The sequence below is a fragment of the Nicrophorus vespilloides genome, unplaced genomic scaffold (assembly GCF_001412225.1).
Source record: "Nicrophorus vespilloides isolate i.1.1-1 unplaced genomic scaffold, Nicve_v1.0, whole genome shotgun sequence".
Lineage (NCBI taxonomy): Eukaryota > Metazoa > Arthropoda > Insecta > Coleoptera > Silphidae > Nicrophorus > Nicrophorus vespilloides.
In genome coordinates, this window is record NW_017097276.1 from 128,915 (window position 1) to 137,993 (window position 9,079).

General features: G+C 30.5%; 1 non-coding gene across 1 annotated transcript; it reads left to right on the forward strand.

Moving 5' to 3' along the window:
* The first annotated feature begins 5,117 nt into the window (after nt 1-5,117).
* Nucleotides 5,118-5,189, forward strand: Trnag-ucc. The gene has a single exon. It is a non-coding gene; the product is annotated as a tRNA-Gly (tRNA).
* Nucleotides 5,190-9,079: the final 3,890 nt, after the last annotated feature.

Sequence of the window (9,079 nt, forward strand, 5' to 3'; positions counted from 1 at the left end):
TTATTTTTGTTCTTTACATAAAGAATGAAATATTTATTAACAAAGCAAATCAATATAAACATTGTTTTTAATAAATTTTTTTTGGTGATAAATTTTATCAAATTAGGATAAAAGTAGAATGAAGAACAATGTGGACATTGGATATTTTTAATGAAAATCTATTTTTTTTACTTATTTTTGTGAAATTATGGAACTTTTGATGTATAAATAATAACAAATGCAAAATTAAAATTAAAAAAAAATTCTGAAACTAATTAAAACATAATTTTTACTTGGAAAAATATATATTTTTATATGAAGTTATGTAAATAATTTTATCTAATGACGAGTGTTGAATACAAAATAGTAACATTAATTAAAAAAAATAATTTCACTTGGAAAATTTTGATTTTTTTTTGGTGATATTAAGAATAGTGATTTAATTATTGCCGTACGCTAATTTTTATTCTTTATATAAGAAATGAAGGTTAAAATATTTATTTAAGGAAACTTTACCTGATAAATTGTAACAAACATAAATTGTTCACATTTTATGCAAATAATCCGTCTAATGATTTCCTTATCCTAATAGTTTTCCTTATTTATGTGAGAAATGAAAGTCTTCATTAAGTCCTCTTTGCGGTGTGAGCCGAGTGGCGTTATGGACCAAAACTTTTCTCATTTTCCTTCTAGTTTAACATGCGTTCTACCTTAACCTCTTTCTGGTTATGTCATTTAAATATCTGCCATTTTCCGTTCGAATTACTCCGCACTCCCACAGACCGGATCTTCATTTAACGTCGAGTTAATTTTGAATATATTATTCGTATCGTTTTCACTTCAATTACATCACTTTGCAAATTACAATAATTTAAATAAATAAATTCAAGATGTTCATCATTTTTTTTTTTACTTTCATAGCAATTTAATAATATAACAACAATAACTAATAAAATTGAACAAAATAAATACTACACAAAATTATTTCAATTATATACATACAAATTTTATATCCTAAGGACAATTCAAATACAAAATGTTAAGCAACAATAGAATAAGATAGTTATTAGGTGAACCTGTAGGTTATTGGTAAACCTGTAGTCCAATACTAGAAACTGTATAGGTGCAATTTTATAGGTGTGGCCTAAGTACCTACCCTAAGCATAACGTTTCGTCAGTATAAAAGCTGCAATCATTGAAACACTAAGCATCAGTTCGAACAGTTCAGTCTTCAGATATATACATAACTAACGTATATCAACTCAAGATGTCCAAAGTACTAGATATGATACAGCGTGTAGAATCAACTACACATGTTTTTACCAATATTGGAGAAACAATGGATTTTGAAATTACGCTGTATTTGATTCAGTTCGAGGCTAGAAGAAAAATGATCGAAAGTAGAAATACATGCTCTACAAAAAAATTGGTAGAAAGACAATCGGACAATGATCTTAATATGACGTTATGGTTGTTACGGGCAGAGTATTTTGAAGTTTATCATTGGAATAGAACAATAAGATTCCTTGAAGAGATGCGATATGCATTTATGGAAATGCTGCTACACATAGACAAGCAGATGGATGATACTTCCATCGAGGGAACGGATTATTGGACGACCATTGAATTTTGGACGGAAAGTTTGGATACAATTGTTTCACAGTTGGGAGAACTAATTGACGTTTCGAAGAAATGTGTAGATTCCATTGGACCAAATACGGAATTCGAAGCTTTTTTGGTCCAAATGGTAGTAATAGATAATTCATTCCCTGGATTCTTATCCAAAAGCAGAGAACTGATGGAAAATACCTCAATTTTTCTACACGGAGCTAAGGAATTTTTGCTGGGATGCAGTCTGGACCTTTAAATCCAATATTTACTTTTTATGGAAAAATCCAATACTTGCGATTTTGAAGACTACATATGTTATGTAATTGTGCTACATTTTTTATAATTATAAATTTATCTTTTTGTGCCATGATGTGATGATGAAATAAAGATTTTGTTGATAAATATATAAAATTGAAAAAAAAAAACTTGAATTTAATACCCTAATATCTTCTTTTTAACATTATGAAACACGTTGTGAAAGCTAATCTAATTACACGAGGTTGTAAGGAAAAAGATGAGCGACATTTATTTTGAGCAGATTTATTGACAATTTATTTTAAGACCGACTCGTCTTGAAGGCACTCTCCGCCTCTAACACTTTCTGTAATGGATAACACCGTGAAAGTGTATCTTCCACTCGCGCTTTCCCCGTCTTCGTCGTCGCTTTATTTTCAACCATCTTCTCCACCCACGTTAACTTCCAAGTGGGCGCAAAAATTTAATAACTCAACGCGAATATATTTATGCCGCATAAAATATACGGCCTCCGGCGTGAGCGCACTAAAATTTGGTTTTGATGTTTAATCCAGGGGAAATCCGGAAGTGCATATAATAAGCGACTGCAGCAGCGGCTACTATAGTTTTGTTGTAGTCCTCTCCCGGTGCCAGTGACCGTCTAGTCCGGGTCATCGGTTTAGGTCAAAAATCCGATCCGACCACTACCGTTCGGGGTGGTGTATTTCGATATACCGTAATATTGAAATATGTTATTCAACATTCATAAATTGCTGAACGTATTTTCCAATTGTTTTCCTCTTGTGGAGCAGATATCCAATTTGCTACCCTCTCGTTCCGTGCAACCATCAAAACAGCACAACAAAACCTCTCACCTCTTGCATGTTGTTCGGCTGATCCTGATGGCGACGGTCACGCTTCCGCGCTTCTACCTAGGCCATTAACCACCCTCCTCTAAATAGTGCATTATTATTACCCATCGCCGTTTCAATTAGCAGCCATAAATTATTTACAAATATTCCTCAAAATCCAGCCTCTCCGAGCACCAATTTAATATTAAACGGCTCGTCTTCAGACAGCATATTAAGGTCAAAACAAGCAAAATAAACCAAATATATTTTCAACAGAATATCCACACATCAAAACAACTTCACATAAATGTCTCTGTTAAACCGTATATATAAACTTGACATGATAAAGAGTAAAATGAAAAACTATATTCAGGTATTCCAATTCTTGACGTTCCTATAATAAAAAATCTTAAAACTCATAGAAAAAGAAATCCATGTAAATTCGCATTACAAGAAATGATGTCAAAAATAAGGATTATCTTTAATACCTTCGTGAATAAAGTTTTTACTTTTGAAAATAAATAATTCTACGGAATATATAAAATAAAATGATGGCAAAAACCACTGAGAGGAAAAATAAATGGATTTTATAGAAAACAAATATTTTAACTACTAGAAAGTACTAAAATTACAATATTAGCAAAACAGTACAACAATAAAACAACATTTTTAGAGATAATTGTAGCATTTTCTTGGAAAAACAACTTTCAACAAACGTTCAAAATTCTCATGAAATATACGGAAAGTCTCATGGGTCCTACTTATGGGTCTTAGACAGTGTACGAATTAGATAATACGTCCTTGATATTATGCGCTTCTTCAATTAATGCTGATTTCCATGTTTACTACATGTTAGAATCTGCGGCTCTTATGCAAATTTCACTATGTGAGAGAAATGTATATTTCAAAGGTAGTATAGCTGGCCACCTTTGCAATATAATGATATTAAAATTATAAAAAAAAATGTATAGAATATTTTCAGGAAAAAAATTAAATATTGATGTTTCTTAATTTGTAAAACTTGTTTTTCAAGAGTATATTTGCAAGTGTCATGTAATTAAATATTATGTTAATTTGATATGCGTATTGTGTTTTAGAACAGTAAAGGTAAATCACGAAGTAAATCCCATTATATTCAAATTGAGATTGTAAATACATAGATAAACAACTTAAAACCAAAACATTCCCACATCTACCCGCTCTCACATGGCAACCATGATTTCTTAGCGTGTTGATGTTTATGCTAGGCTTCATACACATGCGATGTTCGTGCTTTGAAGTTCACCTGCGGCACCATCTCCAATAATAACATTATCATGTTTCCAATAGAATGTTCTCAGCCATTGAGGCTCCGAATGGGATAGAGAGAGAGAGTAGTTGTGGTGAAGGATGAAGGAATGGAATCCCCTTGCTGGATGGAATACAGCCTATACACCGCCACTATCCACGTATTCGCCGCTAATACATTCCTGCCTAGTCCTTCGGGATAGGTACGAGAAGATAGTCAGTCAGAATGTGCGTCGTCTCCTTCGGTACGTATCTCATTAGCTCGCGCCATTTAACTTAACACAGTTGGATCAGAGTAAATTTCAATTTGCCAAACTAATTATTTTAAAGAGCCGTCCCTTAATTCAAGGCTTATCTCCTTGAAAATAACCTGCATGCCAATAAATCCGAACGGTCACCATTAACCTCTGTATAATTAATTTTCCACAGACGAGATCAAAACGCTACTAATCAACATAAACCTTCACTCTCATATGTAAATTACTCAATTTTACTTCCATTAATATCAAATATTCTGTTAGACATTAACTCAGGTGTAATCACATTACATTTAGTTAATAACACAGAAAAAAAAGTCTGTTTTACTTTAGAATATTAAATATCTCACATTATTTTGAAACCTTTAAGGTATTATAAAACAATTTTACTACATAAAATAATTACTTATAATAATAACAAAATTAATTATAATTTTATCATTATTTCAAATTAAATAAAAAAGTAATTTTACAATTTGCATATATGTGAATTAATGAATGATTATAAAAATAATAATTTTAAATAGATAATTATGAAAATTCCTATATTTGTTAAAAGATGATTTTTTCCCATTATTCATCATCAAGAATGATTTAGTGTTATTATCATTACGACCGACTTCGGTTTTCATGAATTGGTGGATAAGCAAGATGCTTGCAAATTTTTTCATGGTCGTCAGTGCGTGTGGTCGTTAAGTAGATAGTTCGCAAAGTGAGGAATATCTTCATTAAATTTGTTGATTGTTGCTAATTAATGCATGAATTTGTTGAAAAAGGTTGATAAAGATAGTAGTGTCTTTAAAAAAAAACTCTCTGAGTAACTTCCTTAATAGATCTTGCTTAACTTTCATCACATTCTCAAGGACAATCACAGAATGTCCTTGATAAATTTATATGTGCGATGGTGGTGTAATGGTCAGCATAGTTGCCTTCCAAGCAGTTGATCCGGGTTCGATTCCCGGCCATCGCATAACTTTTATAATTCTTAATTAAATATATTTTATATTCATAATTATACAATCAATTTTCTATTTGAAAGTTAAGAGGACTTTTTGTGTGTTTCAAATATGACAATTGCTTAATTATTTCGTATGAATTAAATAGTAATAATCAAAATATTTCTTGTAAAATATCCTAAAATTACATAAATAATTCTCGACATAAGATGATATACAGTGGAACCTCGTTTAACGATTTTAATCCGTCCTAAAATTTCCGGATTATTACTCGTATAGTGAATCATATTCAAAAATACACATAACATGTGTACACAATTTTTAAAAATGATGTAGAAGGCGCACAATCAGAGACTTCTCTTCTCATCGTCATTCGTTATGCAAAACGTCGCTCGTTAAGCGAGTCATTTTTCTTACAATTAATTTTGCTCTTTAAGCGAGGTTCCACTGTATGTTTTTCAATTCATTACATCATCATTCATATTATGAAACTGTTACATTATATAAAAAAATATAGAATTCCCGATTATTTGTTGTTGTATTTAATTAATATAAAAGATTGATTAATAATTATTCTCGAACTAAATAATCAAATAGCTTTTCGTGTTGCGTTTTCATCAAAGTGCGGCACAAAGAGATTGTAGTTTACAAATAATACTTAATATATGTTTGTAAGTTTGTTTACTGAGGGAGGCTTAACTCTACGAAATTAATTTCGAACGTAACTCCATTCAAAACCGCAACGCACCACTTCCAAGATAACTGACTAATAAGACCAACATTTTCATACCAAGTGTTCTTATTTTATTATAACATAAGTAACATGTTCTGGTTTTAAATAAATATTAGAATTTTGTGATTTTTCCATAATTCACGTGAAAATTGTTATTTTTTTTAAATATAATAATACCTCGCATAGTCCAGGTAATAAGCCAATATCCGGGACTGTTTGAAACCGGACTAATTAGAAAAATCGCGTAAGTCGAGGAAAACATCAAATTTAGCATTTTTGGCAAAATATGAATTTAAATTTTAAAGGATAAGTGAATGAAAAATAGATCTCAAGAAAATATTATTTATTGGATATATAAAGAAAAAAATTGTTTTCATACTAAAGCAGATAGAGGATGCAATTGAGAACTGAAAAACAACTAAAATCGCATAAGTCCGAAATCGCGTAAGTCGAAATCGTTTAAGTTGAGGATTGACTGTATATACAAAAAGGTTTTTTAAACCTCACAAGAAGACTAGTGATTCGGAACAGATCGAATCCGTACTATGCGAGGTATTGCNTTATTATATAACTTTTGTACTTATTATGTAACATTTACAAAATAATCTTTTATATAAAATGCATAGAAAAATTAGTTCTGATGATATTGATATAATGTTATAGTTGTGAAAATGCAACGTAATTGGTATACTTCAAACTGTAAGGATGGATGGGAAATGGAAGTTCTTGTAGTGGGTCCTGCTGATGCAGTTTACCATCTTGTTTCAGAACTTGAATCCGGGTATGGGAGTCAAATGGGCCTCGACAGAACAAACTTTGGTCAGACAAAGCACTTTATATTGCATTATCTTATGTAGCTGAGCCGGGATAATCCAACTAGTTATTCATCAATGCCCGTGCGGCAAAAGCCCCAGGGATGCGAAAGGGTAGCACAAGAAAGGTGCTTCCACAAAGAAAACAAACAAAAAATAGCTTATTTGATGTTTTTTTCCACATACATATAAGTGGAGCATTAACGCGAATTACATTCAAATTAATTCAATGTAATTAATCAAAATTAAATTAATTACAAGGGAAGATTTGAAAATTAGTCAGTTTCTCTTAATAGTCTGTTATTTGTCATTAAAATTAATTCTTTAGTAACTTATGCTATAGTTACGTAACTTATACTATAATTTAGAAAAAAATATTAAATCTATTTAATAAAATAGTAAAAGTAAAATCTACATTACTTTATTAATGCATTTATTTAAGACGATTGTGAAATAACGTTTTTTATGAAATCAAAACTATTTTACACGAATTTGAAATAACTTCTATTCTATCCGGATTTGTTGCTTATACACTGATAATTTTCAAAAAACTCGTGCATATACATCAGGCAAGTAATATTGTGTACATGTTGTAGCTATGGCACTAGTCGATTGGGACAGACATATGAAATAATTTATAATTAAAGCCAATTCGTGTCGCTTTGTGCGAGGACCACATATACATATTAAAAACAATATTTATATGCGAAATGAATGAACGGCGGGTGGATTTTTGTAATCGGCTCGATACACCGGAACTCTGGACGTGACCAGCAACAACGCAGCTCTGTATAATCCGCCACATGGGGTGGAATATTTTTAATTTCGTGTATAACGGATGGACGTCATTTCTACATAATCCCGTAATAGCTTGCATACGGCAAGTTTTATAAAAAATATTCCACAACAATTGCATCAAAAAAAAAAAACTTCCAAAAATTGATTATTTATAACATACACCTCACTTAATTTGTTATTTATTAAATGAATTATAGCAAATCGTACCTATTTGCGTTAATATTATCAAATTTGATAGAAGATTTAATGAATTTTAAGAAATAATATAAATATTTTGTTCCATTTGTAAATTTAATTTTCTTTGTTTACATGTTTTGTGTACGTGCATATAAAAACAAGGACGAGTATAAATTTGTTTACCTGTATATTCCATACAAAATTCAGTATCAGCAGACTGGAAATTTACGCTTCAATTAATTATTTAAGGATTAAAGATAAAAGAGCGGCACGCTCAGCTCGTATTGTTCAACTTGTTGTTTTCTAGGCAACAATGGTTTTTTTTTGTTAAACGTAAACGATGCATTGAAAAAAACGCGAATGAAACAAAGGGTTTTAGTTCTTTGATTTTCTGTAAGGCGGAAATCAGAAAAAGCTGAATCAAATAAATAAATCCAAAGATTTTTAATTATTATTTTTTTTAATTAAATTTCTAACAAAACATAAACTATATTTATTTTGTAGGTGAAATCTTAAGATATTTTGTATCTGAGCAAAGTGAATGGTGGTCAATTAAAGTTGGGACGATGGAATTGGCACTATGGGCGGTGAGAAGAAACTGGAATTGTGGGTCTCTGTAGACCACGATTGTGGAGGCATGTGTGAAAGTCATTTTATCAGAGACCGAAAGGGAAAGAAAAAAAGAATGAATGCAGTGGAAAGGAAAAAGTGTGTCTAAAGAGAACCTTGGGAATTGAGTCGTGCTCACTTAGTTACATGGACCTGAAGAAAGCGTAAAATGGAAAGTGTTCGAGACAACAAAAAATATCTTCATAAATTACATAATCAAAATAATACATCTGATTATTGTTATTTACAATTATTATTTCATTCAATAAATGTATTTTGTAGTAGTTATATAAGAATAATATTATCTTTGTATATAATTTTGAATGAACAGTTTGAACATATACATTTAATGAATGCGAATACAAATTATTTTTCTAGAATCTTTCTTCATAGCTGAGTTAATGAAAACAAGTACAAACAGTAAATAAGTAATTCTTATTATTTCACCGGAAAATGAAAAATATGCGAAAATTCTAAAAAATGTTCAAATTAATTCTGAAGGAATTTAAATTTTCTGTATTTTTTGGTAAATACGTGATTCTAAATATAGGGGAGGATTTGGATCACGTGAACATTTTTTCAATATTAAAAAATATGCAGAGTATTCAAATATATGGTACAATTTGTCAATTAAAAACTAAGGAATTTTACAAATCATCGAAAATATGTACTTATTTCGGAACTCTGTGTGTATCAACGAAATAATTGCATAATAATTTTATAAGTTCCTCGTTTTGACAAAATTTGACTAGCTGTCATTTTGCGACCCAATTGT